We start from the raw sequence: 22,649 nt of genomic DNA, 5'->3' as shown, positions 1-22,649 counted from the left end.
GCGTTGCATGGCCCTCAGGCCAGGCTCTTTGGCAGGATCCCTACCTATCACTAAGGTTAAAGGCAATGTGGCGCTCTATAGTAGCATGTTTCATATATGGTGTTCGAGGTAAAATTATAGGTTTCAGTGTATATTTTTAGCGATTTGACACTTGAACACTTGAATTATGGAGTTGTCGAGTATCGACATATTATAATAATCATCGCACAACCGCATATGTTAACAACCATGTAGTGAAATAGATAAACTTTTTTTAACAATTAGAGAACATTTCTGATGTGTGTTTATCTCATTAAACTGTTCGGCCCGCCACACTGAGCTCGGGTCTCCAGGCTAGAGCCATTTTAGCCCCTCCCTTGTGGGGGAAATGACTAATATACCAACCAATAGAATTTGGTAATTTTATAATTTTCTTGAAAACAAATCTGTCTATTTACTTGGAGTGCTTAGCAGTGACGTCCCTAGACAAAATGCCGCCCCTAGGCAGTGCCAAAATGCTGCCAAATTTTTTATACAGTACTTTTTATCATCCTTTCATGACTCCAATATCTAGGAAATGTGTTGTATGTATACATTACTAACAAGATATATCCCACTAAATTTAATTTAAATGCCATATCTGATTCAATAGACTATATTATTGTGAGTCTACAGTTTCAGATAGGTACATTTAAAAATACACTTGACAACTTCCAAAACTCACGAGTAACTAATAAATATATTTGGATAAATTTTAAATTAAGTATGCACGTGTCATTGTTGTTCACTAAGAACGTGACATTCAAAGACAACGGAAGTAAACTAGACATCGCGAACCCGAAAAAAAAAACCTGTTAAAACTTTTATAGTACCTAATTAATATATTTTGTTTCCAACCAGTGAGCCGATTTTTTTAACGGAAAGATATTTCTGTTATTACTAAGTTTAGGTAGGTTTTTTATATATACCTAATGATTCTCCACGATTTGCCACCCTTTGGGTAACTGCCGCCCCCAAGCGACGCTCAATCTGCTTATCCCCACGGGACGTCACTGGTGCTTAGGCTTAGACCACGGAGACAGCATCAAAATTTTTTGACATTTCAAAATCCTTGATAGTATGTAATGTATGTTACATTATAAAAAACTAAAAAAAAAACAGGATTTTCCCAAAACCCTAAGTATACTAACATGAAGTAAAAGTAGGATTATAATTAATTTGTTTTTGTTTTAAATTTGACCATAATCATTGGAAATTAAAAATTAGAAACATATGTAGATACTATTATAATAAAATGATTATAATGTAGATTAATTTAAAAATTGTTTTTGTCTACTCTAATTCTGTCATCTGTGGTGAAAATAACCTCTAACATACAGTGACGTCCCGAGGCAAAGTGCTGCCCTTAAGTAAAATTTGAATGCCGTTCTCTTTTATTTTTAATTCCAAATTGTTTACAACTTTGTTAGGTTAGGTTAGGTACCTACCTACCCACTAACATATTATATGTATTATTTATTTTCGGCTACCTATATTAAAGAGACAAATAGATACTCCCAGAATCTTTAATTCACATACAGTCCCACAAACTTTTCTAAATAACGGACATAAATAGAACTACCTACTATGAATCCATATGGACGCCATATTGAATATGTCATTCCACTGTAAGATTCTGTCCAGTTGCGAGTGTTGATTGGGTAGTTTTCGACTGCGGCTCCCCCATTAATTCTACAGATAACTTTGTGGCACTATACACACGATCTACTGAAAATAAAAATTCCACAAAACCTACCCTCCAACAGTGGTGGTGGTCTGTGACACTGACACTGACACTCACGGTGGAGGTCTGTGACACTGACAGATTTGGAAAATTGTGAAAATTTTGCATGTGCGATAAACCACCATGACAATGGGTACCTACTAGGTACAATACAACAAAAGCTATGTTGATAGGATTTTCTATGCTTTGATTATTTTTAAACTAAGATGTCGATATTTTATAATGAAGCGGCGGCATCGTCTGGTTCATTGTAAACCGCAACTGCTATAAAAAACGGTTTTATTTGTTTTCATTTCTTCAATTCCTTCCCTGCCCTTCATAATGTGCCACCCCTATGCAACGCATAGCCTGCCTACCACAACGGGACGTAACTGCTTACCTAGAAATAATAATTCTCCTAACGAGGAGACTTTGTATAATATCAGCGCCATCTTTAGATTAATAAAGCCTGAGCATATCTTTTAGCACAAGCAACGATTGGTCCACTGTTCAGCTGTCAAAATCAGATCCCATATTGCTTGACATATTGATTCGCCCTTTCTCGTATCAAAACGAATTATAAAAATATTCTCAAATCTAATATATTAACTATCAGTGTTATTTATAAATATTATTATACATTCCTGTTATTCATCAGCTGTCAAAGTTAGACTAGTCTTTCACACAAAAACCGGCGGATTTCCAAAAAACATGTAGCATTCATCAAAGCATTACATTTGTAAGTGTGTTAATGCTAGTGTATTATTTGTCATGTAATTCAACTATCCAAATCAAACCATTCCCTGTGTAAACACGTCAGTATGAGCACTCTATAGAACAATGACAGGCAATGACAGGTCATCCATAGACAACAACGGGAGGGGCGGAAAAGGTAGGACCAGTCGTTGTGAATGTATCGGCTTTCTACACTTCAGTCGGCATTGAAGTTAAAGTCCCTCCACCAAACCCGCCCCGTACCACCCTCGGTCTTAATCGAGAGTATCACGGGACCCGTCAATTAGTGATGTGAAGCATCTAAGAATTGGCCTGGGAGTGTGCTGGGAGAAGATGCCCAAGACTTAGATTGCTAAGCTCAAAGTGAGCTCTGACTGAGTTTACTGAGTTTACTCTAATGCAAAGTGCCAGGGAGAGAAAAAGCACATGGAAATTACTAAAAAGAAAATGAAGCTACTTGTTTATTAAATTAAAGAACGAAGCTAATCATACAGGCAAATTTTTTGAAAGCAAGATTATTGGCCTTAGTAGCAACCAGGTCGGATGGGCCGATGGGTCCAACAGTTGGTTGGACCAACCTGAGCATTTCCTCCCGTTTGGAGCACATACTCAGACACTCCCATAGGATGTGGTTGGCATCCTGTATTTCCCCTCCGCGTGGACATGTCGGACGGCTTGCAAGTCCAAGCTCGAAGAGCTTGCCAGCGAATCCACCATGACCAGTCACAAATTGACTGGTGTAATGATCTGGTCTGGAGTCAGATATTTGGTTATCTCCATTCGCCACTGTATGTCTGAAAAAAACGTATATGTGTGCCGGCCTTTGGTCGATTCGTCCCACCTCCGCTGCCAGGTGTTAATGGCCGCATCGAGCGACATGAGTCTAATTTTGCGCCTCAATAATGCTACTCCTTTGCCAGCTAGCTGAGGGGGGGGGGGGGGGGGGACGAGGTGAAAATCACCAACGTCGGCCTCCTCGCCCTTGAGGAGCAATATTGAAGCGCCGCTGACCTGAATGTGCAGGTCAAGTGGGAGAATGCCGGCCAGGACCGGGAGCGCGTCAGTTGAGGTAGTACGGTAGTCATTGGTAATGGACAGAAGCGCGATGGGCTGTCCTCTTAAAAGAGAGATTCTAAGTTTGACACTTTTGGGAATGCGCGGGCACCAAGCACTGGCGGCATAAGCCGCGATTACCATAAAAATGGCGCCGTAGGCGATCTTGAGCGCCCTTACTTTTAAGCCCCATTCTTCACCAGCCATGCGGCCGATCCTCTGGAAGGCCACCCCAGCCTTGTGGACTTGGGTTTCGGCATGGTGTAGGAAATTTAACATTGTGTCCATTTTGACGCCTAGATAGGTGACGATCTTCGACACTTTCACTCTCGTATCACCGAATCGGACTGTGGGTAATCTCGAACAGCTAAGTCGTCTCAGTCCTTTGAGGACAATGGCTTCTGTTTTGGAAGGTGCGAATGATAGTTGGCAATGATAATATTATGCATAGCGCTAGTTCTCAGAAATTTAGACGTCCCACCACTGATTATATCTATCTGCAGGTCCAGTGTACATCGCTAGAATCAAAATTATTACCTAATAAGTACTATTTCGGACGTTTTTTCTAAATGTATTTACCTATCATTGGTGAGTGCGCATAGTGCCTGAAGATGCCGAAACTCGGGTCGCAAAAACGACTCAAATGTAATAGGTAGTAGGTACAAAACTTAAATCCATTAACTTATATATATTATATTAAATACCTATAATAAATATATTTTTGTTATCTACAATAAATTTATGACAAATATACACATGGAAATTGATTACCCACCGCAAAACGCAAATATTCCGCACAATTCTTTTAAAATTCTGCAAAGTGCCCCAAAAAATGTCTGTCAAACAATATACAGCGCGTGCGACGTTTAATATTTAAAATATAACACGCATTCATAAAAATATAGTAAAAGATAATCTATTTTGATATCTATATTTTTAAATTAATCGAATCAGTATATAAGGCTGTGCCAAATAATTCAAATGCATACACTCATTGTCTGCTTCAGAGGAACAGCAACAAGATGGCTTCAAAAACATTAACTGGTCTCGTATATCTTCTCATTGCTGGACAGGTAAATACCATTTATTGTTGTGTTATTTATATTATTTAATTAAAAAATATGATGTTAAATGTTTGCTTGATAAAGTAGTAGTTACATTTTAATTTGATGATGTCCGTGGCATCAATTCCAGTATAACCAAAATCATGCCCCCCACAAGGCGGGGGCTGAGAGGGCTCTAGCCAGGGGGGCTGACATGGCTTATCGCTTTATTAATACAAATAAGTAGGCTTAGGATTCTTTGGTATTTAAATATTTTTTTTGAGCAGCCCCACAACCAAATATCAAAAATATCTATCTGTTTCAGACAATTTTAAAACATTTAAGCCCTATTTGTTAGCACCTATTTTTAAATATTTTTAGATAATTACATATTCTAGGTGTAAGCACATATTTTCACATAAACACAACATTTAAATGTTCCTGGACCAATTAAATAGTGTTTTAAATAAAAATAATGGACTTCAAACGCTGCAGAATATTAAAGCTGATATGGAAATCCATCATATTCCTCAGATGTTTCAATTTTTTCTACTTCAGGAATAGTTTCTTTTACATACGCAATAATACCATCTGTAGAAGTAGAAAGAAGTTTTTTCGTGTATTTAAAATGTTGCTAAGATCAAATCGTCAAAGATTCACTTTCGAAAATTTGAAGCATTATTTTATTATTAATTTTAATAAAGTGTTTTCTGTTTGTGAATAAATAATAAATTTAACTGTTAAATATATATGATGTATTGTAACATGTACTTATTAAAATTTTTAGCACCTATTTTTGTTTTTTAGCACATATTTATGAAATTTTAATAACATATTTTGCAATTATATCTACATATTTTAGGTACCTATCATTCATTTTTAGCACCTTAAAATCCTAAGCCTACCAATGAGGCTATTCTTTTAGAATTCAGTTAACCTCTCAAATTTATTATTAATAACGATTATAGAGCCGATAATTTCATAACTTGTTATATAACATTTCATTAGGTACTTACCGGTGGAATGATGAATCAATTCGCGCTATTCGGGACAATTCTCTAGTGGGTTATAGTTAACGTTGACAAAATTAATGGAAAAAGTAAAATTATTATCGCTATAGATTCATAGGCTTTGCCTTATTGTTATAATTATTCGCTGCAGTCTTAAAATATCGCTATATTGTAATATATATGTATATTGTAACATAATATTTAATATATTAATACAACGTGTTAAATTTCAGAGTGCGTATTCGGCATGCATTCCTTGCGGATGTGCTGCGCCATCTCCACCTTCATGCGCCTCTCCTCCGTCGCCGCCACCTGTCCTCTGCGCCCCATGTCCACCACTGCCAGCTTGCGACGTTCCACCACCAGCGCCACCCCCATGTGTTTCGGTCCCTAAACCAGCACCTCCGCCTCCATCGTGTGTGCCTTGTGCTCCAGCGGCCCCTCCTCCATCATGCGCAGCTCCAACACCAGTAGCATGTGCTCCACCTCCACCTCCCCCATGCGCAGCTCCACCACCAGTGGCATGTGCTCCGCCTGCTCCTCCCCCATGTGCAGCTCCACCACCAGTAGCATGTGCTCCTCCCCCATGCGCAGCTCCACCACCAGTGGCATGTGCTCCACCTCCACCTGCTCCTCCGCCATGCGCACCTCTACCACAGGTAGCATGTGCTCCACCTCCACCTGCTCCTCTCCCATGTGTAGCTCTACCACCGGTATGTTCAGCACCTCCACCCCCACCCTCACCATGTGCCGCACCAGCATCTAAATCATGTGTAACGTGCCAGTGCATCCCATGTGCAGCGTAATTTGCTATCCATCCATTCCATGAAAAACGCATTTAACCATTCTTATGATGTACCTAAACCTCCGAATTTAAAATAAATCAAATTTGAAAAAAAAAATATATTGTTGAATTAATAGTTCGTTTAAAATATTGAAATTGAAATAAATTAGGTTGGACATAACATAAAATGTCAATGTATTCACAGAGGTATCATGTGACAGCTATTTAGCGATATATGGATGACTAGTGGTCAAGCTTACCTATTTAATTTGTAAATTATGGTTTTACCACAGCAAAGAGTGCCATAAACCAACTTCATTTATTTTGAATGGTTTCCACACTTTGCCCCTGTTTTGTAAGGAATTTATTTACTGCACGGAACTAAATATTTGACATTTTTTAAATTATCACAGACTTTCATTTGTTTTTTTGAATATTGGAAGATATTTTATAGAACAATCAACTTGAAATTGCACAAGTATACCTAACAAGGATTACTTATTAAAAAATAATTTTGATCCCAATAATTTTAATTACTACATAATTTAATAAACATAGCTAATTTTACAACTATTCCGCGAACTTATGGAACTCCCTAGTAGAAAGTAGATTGCTCTAAATGTTAAAGATTTGTAACAGTCCATTTTTATTGTCACCCTTTAATGTAGAATGAATTAAATCTTTGTTGAAACGCTGTAAGCCTCTTTTAGGTTATGACGCTGACCCATTGTACTGAAACTTTAAGGGTTAATTTGTTATAGGTATTTTTTTTATAAAACTATGATGTATTAGTTACAAATTGGATATTCTGAGCTCATTTTTTGATTTGTTGCCTTTCTTTGGTAAGTGCAGCTCTTCAACAGTACGTAAAATACGTAGGGTAAGAGGTACAATGATGGGCCAGTTAAGCGAATGGCTTGCTTTGATTGGTCAGAACAAGCTTATTAATGCAGTTTTATTAAAATGCAATTTTTTTTCGTGTTCACAAAGCATGTATATTGATATATATGTGTACATATTTTATAATACCAAACATGGTTATTACAAAAAATATAAATGAAAAAAAAATCGCAAAAAGTACAGTGATGGGCCACGCTCAGATAGTGATCGGCCACTTTCCAGACAGTGATGGGCCACCCGTCTTTTTCTGCATAAATTAAACATCTAAGGCATAATTTTCAATAAAATAATGAATCAACGTGTCTAATCTTATGATATAATCAACAAACATAATCCTTTATCTCACCGTTGATGTAATAAAAGAGGATAGAGTGACAGAGAGTGTATTTTAAGGTCTTAGAAAATTATCGACCTATCTGTTGAATACTTCATCACCTGAGTCACTAAATAAAACATCAATCTCAATTGAGACATGGACCTGCTGAGATTTTGGAACGCAATTTGAATGGAAGCTATCTTTATACAATGAAAATTCTTATTTAATAAGATGTTTTATTATTATTTCACAAATCGCACAACGATTTTGGCCGCCATTTTTTAAACTATAATTTTTGATTGTCTCTAGTTTCAATTGCCTCATTAAAATGTGTGGTTTTTGCCTTTATTCTTTTTATCTTCCTCTGCACTTTTCTTGTTTTCCATTTTTTGATCTTAAATATCTCTATATTTTTGCGAAGTGATGGCGAATGGAACTCTTTGTTAAACATGTTTATCGTTTATTTTTGGTATCTGAGGCCATGATAATGTTTGAATTAGAGCTGTTGATATTTTAACCATATGTTCATTTATTTCTTCCATGCGTTCAGTATCTATTTCCATGTTGCATTCTCTGACGGCACTGACACGTTAGATACATTTAATTGGGTTATATTTTCTATGCTCTTGCTGTTGTCAGATAATGACTTAATTTGATTAAGTTTTTCCGCAATCGGTAAGTATGGTATAAAAATATTTTATCTGTTTACCTCAGCTAGTATTTTGAATATTTTTAAGCTTTTCTTCTGTTTAATTGCCCACCACATTCGTTAAATCTTTAAGGATGAAAACAGCATTTTGCGATATTTTGCAGCTTTAACTGGAGGGAAAACAGTTATATCTATATGCTGAAGAATCCTAGATGCATTAGGATTATAGTGCTATAAGATGTATTTCAAATAAAATTTTAGACAAAGCTCACTAACTTGGTAGATAAGATGTGACTTATGCCTTTCGATAAATAATATAGGAAACTCTATTCACAGAGTAACCAGATTCGGATAGAAAATATTTCCAATGTATTGTGTATTGTGGCACTACGATTTTTTTTTTTGCAACTTCACATAGTGATCCCCCATTTTTATAAAAGTATGCAACAGCATCATCTATTGTTTTAACATCATATTTAAACTTAAATTATTCAGTATTTTGATATTCTGAAAGAAATGGGAAGTTAAATGTTTCTAAATACAGTGATCGGCCAGTACAAATTCAGTGATCGGCCACGTGGCCAACGACTGTCTAAAATTAAAATAACATAAAAATAAAAACGGCAGGAACCATAGTGCGTTATAAATATTGTATTTAGCATAAAAAAGTTAACTAAAAGTAAAAAACCATTTTTTCAATCATGGGCCAGCCCGGCCCATCATACAACTGCTATATATATTTAGTGCAGTAAATGGCCACCCAGCTAGATGTGTCATTTTAATTTAAAATTGTCGTAGACTTAACATAATTATATGTTTGAATATCCAGCATAACGATTATTAAATAAAAAGTATAATTAGTAATATAGTTAAAGAGATCTTACCTTCCAAAGTATGTTATTTCCTTAACAAAAAGTTAAGCAATTGTCAGACAAAATGCAAAACGTGTGACTTGGTATACAAAATGGTCACTTATAGGGTCAGTCCTGCTACCTATACAGGAATTAATGTGCTAGAACCGAAGTATATGATGTTGTGAGTCACATATAGGAACAAATACCCATAACTTAGGTTTTTAAATACCTATTTTTTGTGTTTTACTGCTGAGTGGCCCATCACTGGAGGGTGGCCCACGATTGTACCCCTTACCCTATCTAGATATTCCACATATTTTAACATAATCATTATTTATAATTATAATAATGAACATATATAATTTGAGAACACTTCTTAGAAATATATTATAACCACCAGATTTTTTTTTAATAAATACGACACCCAGCAGGTTCAAACCTACGTACTTACGTCGCGACGCGTCGCCTGGGATTTGTGCCCATGTGCCTTGACCACTATTACAGTTTAAGGTTCGTATCATTCAACCTGAATCAAACAAATCAAACTAAACCATACACAATATACGTACAAATTACATGAGTAGAAAATACACCGGAAATGGTTTGACGTTTGGTTCAGTGTATCATTGAAAATCAAACCGTTCTCGGACCTTCAGAAATGGTTTGACATGAAACGTCAAGCCGATTCGGACGTTTCATAGACTAATGACGATCTGTCAAACGTCAGAAAAGCGTTTCCGTGGCCATTCCACTGAACGGTCCCAAATCCAACAAATCCAACGGTGCGATTTGATTTGATCAATCCAGGTTGAATGATACAAACCTTTAGTGTCGCATCTAAGCGCTTTATAAATTGCGTTAGGTACTTCTTTTTGGCAATTGGCTTTTGTATTTTAAATCAAAGTATTGATATTACCTTAATAATTACTAATAAGTGGTTTTGGGATTTCTCCAAATTTTAGTTATAATGCACTTGTACTTGCACATGCTGATACCTAATTTAATTAATCAATAATTTAATAAACGAAACATATTTTTGGTAGGTACTTATTCCACTTTTAATTAAATTTTAACTTTCCAAAAAATTTTGCGTTTTATAAAATTATGTGTAGTTAATTATGCAGTTCCACCATGAATTGACAGTTAACACAATAAAAGAAATTAATTTAATAAACTATTTTTTTTATAAACGAATAATTCACAAGATTTAAGAATGTAACATTATTTTATTGTACATACATAATTTGAAAACACTTCTGATAAATATATAACAACTAGAAAACATCTTTTTTGAAAAAAATACCACACCCAGCAGGATTCGAACCAGCACTCCTTGGGATTCATGCACATGTACTCTAACCACTAAGCTATACCTCTACACCTGGTGTCGGTGGGTTGTTTATCTTCAGTTGGTGTATTTATGTCGATATCGATAGGTAACTAGGTTTACATATACTTACCATAATAATTATGAAACTCTAAACCGGGACAAGAACGGGGTATAGGGCAAAGAGAAAAATTTTACACCAAAAATTGTTTTATTATTAAAAGTATGTACAAAAGAAGAATGCAGAAGGTCTGCTGCAGCAGAAATTTAAATTACTTTATATATTTATTGTACTAGTCTGAACTTTTTTCGCACCCTGCCCCGCCGTCTCATCAGTCATCACATATATGTTATTACGGTCAATAATGACAATTTATTATTGTTTTGGCAATATTGTTTACCTGTCCAGCCAAGAGAAGACACACGAGCCTACTTAAAGTCTTCGAAACCATCTTGTTGATGGTTTTCTGAGGTAGTTAGTCTCTGAATGATTTTTATTTTGTTACCACGAGCTTTATATATTGCCATAAATCCATGGCGGTCAACGGCTGGTCGGCCCCAAGTGGACACATTGACGCCAGTAGATGTGTTCATAGCAAAAGTTGGGAAATGCCAAACTGCCAGCAAGTCCCATCTGCTGGCCTCCCCGTGGCGACCTCCGGGCAATGCAGCGTACGCTGTAGCTAACAGCAGGGGGCGAAGGGCGAGTGACCGGCGCCATAAAACTCGCCTTCTGGCTAAGGGAAGGAAATCCCCGACAGAAAAACCTGGTCGAGCCGACCTTCAGTGCCCTCGTGGCTCAGGCCTCGGGAGCGCTGGGCTAATCACCTTGCCTCCTTAAACGAAACAGATTAACAAAACACCTACACAGCAGCCTCGGACGACAACCGGCTCTGTAAAACGACGACCTTGCATGGAAATGGACAATGAAACAGGTAGAGTAATCCTCTCTAACAACTCGAGTATGCGCATTGGGACATATAATGTTCGCACCCTGCGTACCCCCGGAAAGGACCTGCACGCCACACGCATCATGCACACCTATGGTGTGGACATCCTAGGGCTGAGCGAAGTGCGCTGGAAAGGAGCCGGGAGAAAGTTGATTGAGGGTTACTCTATTGTCTACTCAGGTCATGAGCAATACCATCGCCAGGGAGTGGCAGTAATGATGTCAAAGAGAGCGGCCCGTTGCCTCGTGAAATGGGAACCAATCTCGGAGAGACTGATACGTGCCTCCTTCAAGACGCCTGGTAGCTCCTTGACCGTCTTTCAGTGCTACGCCCCTACTGAGGATGCCGACGCGCAGACAAAGGATGCTTTTTACGATTCTCTCCACGCGGCAGTCTCCGCCATCCCCCGAAGAGACCGCGTGATTGTAATGGGGGATTATAATGCGAGAGTAGGAGCAGACCCGGTGCTTGGCCCCACGGTGATGGGACGACACGGCCTCGGTGACCCCAACGATAATGGTGAGCGGCTCGTAGAATTCGCCACTCTGAACGAGCTTGCAATCGGAGGCACTGTTTTTCCCCACAAAGACATTCACAAATATACGTGGACGTCTCCTGATGGACGCACGAGGACGCAGATTGACCACTTCTTGTACAGCTTGGAGCACCAAAAGGAACTTCTCGACGTGCGTACTTACAGAGGCGCCGATATCCATAGCGATCATGAGTTACTTATTGGAAACATCCGAGCAAAACTCAGTCGCCAGGCGAGGCCTCCAAAGCGCGAACGAATTGACGTTGAGAAGCTCCGACGCCGAAGAATTCGGACCGACTTCGAAACTGCTGTACGAGATAGTGTAGATCGTATCTACGAGCGGCATAAATCTGAATCCGACCTCATTGAGGTGGACTGGAGCCTCATAAAGAGTGCGATTGTGTCGTCGGCTCGTACCGTCCTTGGTACCAGAAGGAGTGAGCAGCCAAAGTGGAAGTCTGATAAAACGTGGGTTGAAATTGGTGAACGAGCCAGACTGAAAGCCCTGAAAGACGAGGAGAGAGACCCCGACCGAACCGAGGACCGCCGGACTGACTACCAGACCCAAGACAGGGTAGTCAAACGATCCGTGCGGTTGGACAAGCGCAATTTTATGAACCGGCAAATTGAAGCGGCAGAGGAGGCAGCAAGCAGAAATGACACCAGGAAACTCTTCCGAATCACCCGTGAAGTCTGCGGCAGGCGACCACCGACTCCCGGAGCCATTCGTGGTCCCAGTGGAGCAATAGAGTCTGACGCAGAATGCGTCAAGAAGATTTGGAAGAATCATTTCTGCGGAGTGCTGAACCGCCCACCCCCTTTGAATCCCTTTGACATATCTGCGGAAGCTTTACTTTTGGACATTCCCAGAGCAACCGACATTTCTGATTGCCCGCCCACGCACACCGAGATAAAATCGGCTGTGAAAAGGCTCAAGAACGGAAAGGCACCGGGGGGAGACGGGATTCATCCTGAATTCCTCAAGTACAGCTTGAGCGCAATCCTTCACCCTATGTTTCATCTGATGACAAAGGTGTGGGAAGAAGAGCGCTGCCCAAGGGACTGGGTGAACGGTGAAATCATCATACTTCTTAAAAAAAGGTGACCCTTTAAGCTGCGACAATTACCGAGGCATTACGCTACTCAGTGTTACGGGAAAGATTTTGGCAAACATCATTTTGATGAGAATAAGGGACCCAATAATGCACGTCCTCAGGAAAAACCAAGCCGGGTTTCTACCTGGTCGAGCGTGTGCAGACCAAATCCACAACCTTCGATGTCTTCTCCAGCAGAGCCATGAGTTGAACAGTCCGATGGCTTGCTGCTTTGTGGATTATGAGAAGGCTTTCGACAGTCCGCACCGCCCCTCCCTCTGGATGATACTGGGAGCATACGGGATCCCTCCCAAGATCATTGCCATAATCAAAAGCCTGCACGAGAAAAGCGAATGCTGTGTCAGAATTGGAGACACTGTCACGGAATGGTTCGGGGTCACGACCGGAGTCAGAGAGGGTTGTGTCCTTGCACCGTTTCTCTTTATCATTCTCTTTGACTTCATACTACGGAAGTCAATACCACCCGACCGAGGCATACCTGTTACCCCCACGGTGAAGCTATGCGACCTGGAATACGCCGATGATGCTGTCCTATTCGACAACTCAATCAAGGGCATTCAAGAGACAATCGACAGGTTGCATAACAACTCCTCTCGCGTTGGTTTGAAAATCAACGCGAAGAAAACCAACGTCTTGTGCAATAGCACCTGTCCTGATCCAGATTTCCCTCTAATTAGCGATGGACAAAGCATCGAGAGCGTCGACAGCTTCAAGTATCTGGGGTTACACATCACGGGAGATGGCATTTTGCAGAAAGAGCTCGCTATCCGAATGGGAATGGCTGGAGCAACATTCAACTCGATGCGAAATGTCTGGGACTCACGATTGTACTCGGTCAAAACCAAATGCCGCCTATTCGACGCTTGCATTCTGACGGTGCTGCTTTACGGTAGCGAATCATGGCACCTTACGAAGGCTCAGAGCAACCGTATACTGAGCTTCGAAAACAGATGTTTGCGACGAATACTGGGTGTGCGGTGGTATGACTTTAGGAGCAACGAGGAGATAAGAGAACGTACCAAGCAGCCTCTCATCACACTGAAAGTGAAGAGGCGACGTTGGACCTGGCTCGGCCACGTGCTGCGGATGCCAGAAGAGAACTTTAACCTGGCTTGCCTGTTCTTCAAGCCGACCGGATTCCGGCGTCCTGGAAGGCCGCTAAATACAATCTACAGAGTGTATACGGCGGAGCTACGGGATGCTGGTTTGACCTGGAACGAAGCAAGAAGACTGGCGAGCGACAGGGATTCTTGGAGGCGCCGCGTGGTGTCCATATGCTCCAGCTAAGGGGCGGATATGGGCAAAGAAGAAGAAAGAAGACATTTAAAAATACACTTGACAACTTCCAAAACTCACGAGTAACTAATAAATATATTTGGATAAATTTTAAATTAAGTATGCACGTGTCATTGTTGTTCACCAAGAACGTGACATCCACAGACAACGGAAGTAAACTAGACATCGCGAACCCGACAAAAAAAACCTGTTAACAATTTTATAGTACCTAATTAATATATTTTGTTTCCAACCAGTGAGCTGAATTTTTTAACGGAAAGATATTTCTGTTATTACTAAGTTTAGGTAGCTATTTATATACATACTTAATGATTCTCTTCGATTTGCCGCCCTTTGGGTAACTGCCGCCCCCAAGCGACGCTCAATCTGCTTATCCCCACGGGACGTCACTGGTGCTTAGGCTTAGACCACGGAGACAGCATCAAAATTCTTTGACATTTCAAAATTTTTGATAGTATTTAATGTTTGTTACATTATAAAAAACTAAAAAAAACAGGATTTTTCCAAAACCTTAAGTATACTAACATGAAGTAGAAGTAGGATTATAATTAATTTGTTTTTGTTTTAAATTTGATCTTATTCGTTGGAAATTAAAAATTAGAAACATATGTAGATACTATTATAATAAAATGATTATAATGTAGATTAATTTAAAAATTGTTTCTGTCTACTCTAATTCTGTCATCTGTGGTGAAAATAACCTCTAACATACAGTGACGTCCCGAGGCAAAGTGCCGACCTTAAGCAAAATTTGAATGCCGTTCTCTTTTATTTTTAATTCCAAAGTGTTTACAACTTTGTTAGGTTAGGTTAGGTACCTACCTACCCACTTACATATTATAGGTATTACTTATTTTCGGCTACCTATCTTAAAGAGACAAATAGATACTCCCAGAATCTTTAATTCACATACAGTCCCACAAACTTTTCTAAAGAACAGACATAAATAGAACTACCTACTATGAATCCATATGGACGCCATATTGAATACGTCATTCCACTGTGAGATTCTGTCCAGTTGCAAGTCTTGATTGGGTAGTTTTCGACTGCGGCTCCCCCGTAAATTCTTCAGATAACTTTGTGGCACTACACTACTGAAAAAAAAAATCCACAAAACCTACTCTCCAACGGTGGTGGTGTTAAGTAAGTGGAGGTCTGTGGTACTGACAGATTTGGAAAATTGTGAAAATTTTGCATGTGTGATAAACCGTCATGACAATATGTATCACAATGACTTCCTACTAGGTACAATACAACAAAAGCTATGTTGATAGGATTTTCTATGCTTTGATTGTTTTTAAACTAAGATGTCGATATTTTATAATGAAGCGGCGGCATCGTCTGGTTCATTGTAAACCGCAACTGCTATAAAAAACAGTTTTATTTGTTTTCGTTTCTTCAATTGCCGCCCTTCATAATGTGCCACCCCTATGCAACGCATAGCCTGCCTACCACCACGGGACGTAACTGCTTACCTAGAAATAATAATTCTCCTAACGAGGAGACTTTGTATAATATCAACGCCATCTTTAGATTATTAAAGCCTGAGTATATCTTTTTGCACAAGCAACGAGTGGTCCACTGTTCAGCTGTCAAAATCAGATCCCATATTGCTTGACATATTGATTCGCCCTTTCTCGTTTCAAAACGAATTATAAAAAAATTCTCACATCTTATATAATATTAACTATCAGTGTTATTTATAAATAATATACATTCCTGTTATTCATCAGCTGTCAAAGTTAGACTAGTCCTTCACACAAAAACCGGTGGTAATATCGATTTCCAAAAAACATGTAGCATTGATCAAAGCATTACATTTGTAAGTGTGTTAATGCTATTGTATTATTTGTCATGTAATTCAACTATCCAAACCAAACCATTCCCTGTGTAAACACGACAGACGCGTCAGTATGAGCACTCTATAGAACAATGACAGGCAATGACAGGTCATCCATAGACAACAATGGGAGGGGCGGAAAAGGTAGGACCAGTCGTTGTGAATGTATCGGCTTTCTACACTTCAGTCAGCAATGATAATATTATGCATAGCGCTAGTTCTCAGAAATTTAGACGTCCCACCACTGCCTATCTGCAGGTCCAGTGTACATCGCTAGAATCAAAATTATTACCTAATAAGTACTATTTCGGACGTTTTTTTTAAATGCGCACCTGTGAGTATTTACCTACCATTGGTGAGTGCGCATAGTGCCTGAAGCTGCCGAAACTCGGGTCGCTAAAACGACTCAAATGTAATAGGTAGTAGGTACAAAACTTAAATCCATTAATTTATATATATTTTATTAAATACCTATAATAAATATATTTTTGTTATCTACAATAAATTTATGACAAATATACACATGGAAATTGATTATGCACCAGCGACAAATATTCCGCACAATTCTTTTAAAATTCTGCAAAGTGCCCCAAGAAATGCCTGTCAAGCAATATACAGCGCGTGCTACGTTTAATATTTAAAATATAACACGCATTCATAAAAATATAGTAAAAGATAATCACTATTTTGATATGTTTTTAAATTAATCGAATAAGTATATAAGGCTATGCTAAATAATTCAAATGCATACACTCATTGTCTGCTTCAGAGGAACAGCAACGAGATGGCTTCAAAAACATTAACTGGTCTCGTATATCTTCTCATTGCTGGACAGGTAAAAACCATTTGTTGTTTTGTTATATATATTAATTAATTAAAAAAATATGATTTTAAATGTTTGCTTGATAAAGTAGTACCTAGTTACATTTTAATTTGATGATGTCCGTGGCATCAATTCTCTAGGGCTCTAGCCAGGCGGCCCGACATGGCTTATCGCTTTTATTAATACAAATGAGTAGGCTTAGGATTCTTAGGTATTTAAATGTTTTTTTTGAGCAGTCCCACAACCAAATATCAAAAATATCTATATGTTTAAAACAATTTAAAAACATTTAAGCCCTATTTGTTAGTACCTATTTTTAAATATTTTTGGATAATTACATATTTTTACATATTCTAGGTTTAAGCACATATTTTCACATAAACACAAAGTTTAAATGTTCCTGGACCAATTAATGTTTAAAATAAAAATACTGGACTTCAAACGCTGCAGAATATTAAAGCTGTTATGGAAATCCATCAGATTTTTCAGATGTTTAAATTTTTTCTTCTTCAGAAATAGTTTATTTTACATACGCAATAATAACATCTGTAGAAGTGGAAAGAAGTTTTTCCGTGTATAAAATGTTGTTAAGATCAAATCGTCAAAGATTCACTTTCGAAAATTTGAAGCATTATTTTATTATTAATTTTAATAAAGTGTTTTCTGTTTGTGAATAAATAATATATATGATTTATTGTAATATGTACTTATTTAAATTTTTAGCACCTATGTTTGTTTTTTAGCACATATTTATGAAATTTTAATAACATATTTTGCGATTATGTCTACATATTTTAGGTACCTACCTATTATTCATTTTTAGCACCTTAAAATCCTAAGCCTACAAATGAGGCTATTCTTTTCGAATTCAGTTAACCTCTAAAATTTAATATTAATGACGATTATAGAGCCGATAATTTCATAACTTGTTATATAACATTTGATTAGGTACTTACCGGTGGAATGATGAATCAATTCGCGCTATTCGGGACAATTCTCTAGTCACTAGTGGGTTATGGTTAAAGTTAACAAAATTTATGGGAAAAGTAAAATTATTATCGCTATAGATTCATATTCTTTGCATTATTGTTATAATTATTCGCTGCAGTCTTAAAATATCACTATTAATAGGTAAGACTAAAATATAATAAGTAGTATGTATATTGTAGCATAATATCTAATATATTAATACAACGTGTTAAATTTCAGAGTGCGTATTCGGCATGCATTCCTTGCGGATGTGCTGCGCCATCTCCACCTTCATGCGCCTCTCCTCCGTCGCCGCCACCTGTCCTCTGCGCCCCATGTCCACCACTGCCAGCTTGCGACGTTCCACCACCAGCGCCACCCCCATGTGTTTCGGTCCCTAAACCAGCACCTCCGCCTCCATCGTGTGTGCCTTGTGCTCCAGCGGCCCCTCCTCCATCATGCGCAGCTCCACCACCAGTAGCATGTGCTCCACCTGCTCCTCTCCCATGCGCAGCTCCACCACCAGTGGCATGTGCTCCACCTGCTCCTCCCCCATGTGCAGCTCCACCACCAGTAGCATGTGCTCCTCCCCCGTGCGCAGCTCCACCACCAGTGGCATGTGCTCCACCTCCACCTGCTCCTCTCCCATGCGCAGCTCCACCACCAGTCGCATGTGCTCCACCTCCACCTGCTCCTCTCCCATGTGTAGCTCCACCACCGGTTTGTTCAGCACCTCCTCCCCCACCCCCACCATGTGCCGCACCAGCATCTAAATCATTTGTAGCGTGCCAGTGCATCCCATGTGCAGCGTAATTTGCTATCCATCCATTCCGTGAAAAACGCATTTAACCATTCCTATGATGTAACTATACCTTCGTATTTAAAATAAATCAAATTTGAAAAAAAAAATATTGTTGAATTATTAGTTCGTTTAAAACATTGAAATTAAAATAAATTAGGTTGGACATAACATAAAATGTCAATGTATTCACAGAGGTATCATGTGACAGCAATTTAGCGATATATGGATGACTAGCGGTCAAGTTTACCTATTTAGTTTGTAAATTATGGTTTTACTACAACAAAGAGTGCCATAAATCAATTTCATTTAATTTTGAATGGTTTCCACACTTTGCCCCTGTTTTCTAAGGAATTTATTTACTGCACGGAGCTTTTTTTTTTGAATATTGGAAGATATTTTATAGAACAATCAACTTGAAATTGCACAAGTATAAATACCTAACAAGGATTACTTATTAAAAAAATAATTTAACCTCAATACTTGTAACTTTTACCACCATTTCGCGAGCTTATGGAACTCCCCTAGTAGAAGGTAGATTGCTCTAAATGTTAAAGATTTGTAACAGTCCATTTTTATTGTCACCCTTTAATGTAGAATGAATTAAATCTTTGTTGAAACGCTGTAAGCCTCTTTTAGGTTATGACGCTGACCCATTGTACTGAAACTTTAAGGGTTAATTTGTCATAGGTATTTTTTTTATAAAACTATGATGTATTAGTCACAAATTGGATATTCTGAGCTCATTTTTTGATTTGTCGCCTTTCGTTGGTAAGTGCAGCTCTTCTACAGTACGTAACATACGTATCTAGATATTCCACATATTTTAACATCATCATTATTTATAATTATAATAATGAACATATATAATTTGAGAACACTTCTTAGAAATATATTATAACCACCAGATTTTTTTTTATAAATACGACACCCAGCAGATTCAAACCTACGTACTTACGTCGCGACGCGTCGCCTGGGATTTGTGCCCATGTGCCTTGACCACTAATACAGTAAAGGTTCGTATCATTCAACCTGAATCAAACAAATCAAACTAAACCATAGACAATATACGTACAAATTGTATGAGTACAAAATACACCGGAAATGGTTTGACGTTTGGTTCAGTGTATCGTTGAAAATCAAACCGTTCTTGGACCATCAGAAATGGTTTGATATGAAACGTCAAACCGATTCGGACGGTTCATAGACTAATGACGATCTGTCAAACGTCAGAAAAGCGTTTCCGTGGCCATTCCACTGAACGGTCCCAAATCCAACAAATCCAACGGTGCGATTTGATTTGATCAATCCAGGTTGAATGATACGAACCTTTAGTGTCGCATCTAAGCGCTTTATAAATTGCGTTAGGTACTTCTTTTTGGCAATTGGCTTTTGTATTTTAAATCAAAGTATTGATATTACCTTAATAATTACTAATAAGTGGTTTTGGGATTTCTCCAAATTTTAGTTATAATGCACTTGTACTTGCACATGCTGATACCTAATTTAATTAATCAATTACTGATTAATTTAATAAACGAAAAATATTTTTAGTAGGTACTTATTCCACTTTTAATTAAATTTTAATTTTCCCAAAAATTTTGCGTTTTATAAAATTATGTGTAGTTAATTATGCAGTTCCACCATGAATTAACAGTTAACACAATAAAAGAAATTAATTTAATAAACTCTTTTTTTTATAAACGAATAATTCACAAGATTTAAGAATGTAACATTATTTTATTGTAGTCCATACATAATTTGACAACACTTCTGATAAATATATAACCACTAGAAAAAATCTTTTTGAAAAAAATACCACACCCAGCAGGATTCGAACCAGCACTCCCTGGGATTCATGCCCATGTACTCTTACCACTAAGCTATAATACCTCTACACTCTACACTACGGTGGGTTGTTAATCTTCAGTTGGTGTATTTATGTCGATATCGATAGGTAACTAGGTTTACCAGTGGCGAAGGGTGGAGGTAGGCTGTTAAGATCCGCCATAAATAGTGCTCCTTAAACTTAGTCAGTCAAACGTGTATGTTTTTATTGAAATAAGACTACAATTTACAGATGGAATTGGTTAGTTTTTAAAAATAAATTAAACCCTGCCTAAACCAAACTATAATAGTTTTTGTATATTTTGGGCGATACGACAAAATTGTGCACACTTTTTCATTCATACTTATTTGTTTTTGTTGGATTAAGAATACATATTACACATATTGTTGGATCATTTTTTTAATCCATTAAGCCCTGCCTACGCCAAACTATAATAGATAAGAATTATTATTCTATCTATAAAATATCCAAAGTTATGTATGATTTAATTGCATAATTTTAGATATTTTATTGATAGATGAGTATTTTTTGACTATTATCTATTATGGCTTGGTTTGGCAGGGTTTAATTGAATTTTGAAAACTAACCAATACCATCTGTAAATTGTAGTCTTATTTCAATAAAAACATATACGTTTGACTGACAAAGTTTAGTGTGCATTATTTATGGCGGATTTTAACAGCCTACCTCCACCCTTCGCCACTGAGGTTTACATATACTTACCATAATAATTATGAAACTCTAAGCCGGGACAAGAGCGGGGTATAGGGCAAAGAGAAAAATTTTACACCAAAAATTGTTTTATTATTAAAAGTATGTACAAAAGAAGAATGCAGAAGGTCTGCTGCAGCAGAAATTTAAATTACTTTATATATTTATTGTACTAGTCTGAACTTTTTTCGCACCCTGCCCCGCCGTCTCACCACATATACGCTATTTCGGTCAATAATGACAATTTATTATTGACAAATTCAACAACAGCTAGGACAAAATGCCAAACCGGCCGGGACGCCGGGACCAATGTGTGAAACCGGGATAATCCCGGTCAAACCGGGACGTATGGTAAGCCCACCTATTATACTTTGAAACCTAAATTATTCCATAACATTGATGTACCTAGAGGTTGTAATCGAGAAATCTCGTCTCGAGCATTCTCATTTATAGAGAAATCATCGACGAGATTCGCGAGAATTCGAGATATTGTCACTAGGCAAAAATCCGCCCGACCATGTCCGTTAGGACCTATTAGTTCCATACCCTGGACTCACACACAAATTGAAAAACAATATGTGTACTTGCCAGACCCAGGATTCGAACCTGAGACCCACGGCATGACAGTCCAATGCTTAAGCCGCGCGGCCACCGTGAACAAAGGGAAAAGTTTAAATGAAAAATAATTAGAAGATAAAAAGAACTTTTTATAAACAACGTTTTTAAATTTTCCGTTGAATCATATAAATTTGACTTGACTAGCTTAAACGATCAAAAAATCTGTACTTGATAGAAATAATACTGAAATGTCATTTTGACATTTCATATTGATTTCCATAGTAACGCACGTATATATTAATAATTTAGTTGCAAGGACCCCAGACCCCTAGCAACCAATAATAATGGTTTGGATTACGGATTTCTTCCAAAATAACTTTTCATACAAAACAGAATTAACTGAAAATGAATTCAATTTACTTAAAGATGGCTACAAGTATTAAAAGAATGCATTGGCATCGTGTTCTGATATATTCTAAAACTTTCAAATTTCTAGCTAGTCGGGAAGTTAGTTAACAATCGATTGCAAGATTTGTACTGGATAAACAACCACCGGACAAATAAGAATACGACTTAATAAAAACGTTGTAATTAACGCTACCAACCGCAATCCGAATTTTAAAAAAAATCGTCGTTATAAAAAATTGAAACTCCTCAATTTTGATTCTTAGCGGATATCTTTGATGTTAAAATAAAACTTTGACCGGAAGAACAAAAAAAAAAAGGGTCTCAACTTTGACACTGATTCTGAACAGAATTTCTTAAATTGTCCGATGATTTTCTTTTTGGTCG

This window comes from Rhyacophila brunnea, unplaced genomic scaffold (genome assembly GCF_057557595.1).
Source record: "Rhyacophila brunnea isolate RB1 unplaced genomic scaffold, BYU_Rbru_1.0 scaffold_21, whole genome shotgun sequence".
NCBI classification, from domain to species: domain Eukaryota; kingdom Metazoa; phylum Arthropoda; class Insecta; order Trichoptera; family Rhyacophilidae; genus Rhyacophila; species Rhyacophila brunnea.
The sequence above is the reverse complement of the archived record's forward strand: the minus strand, read 5'-3'. Positions refer to the sequence as shown.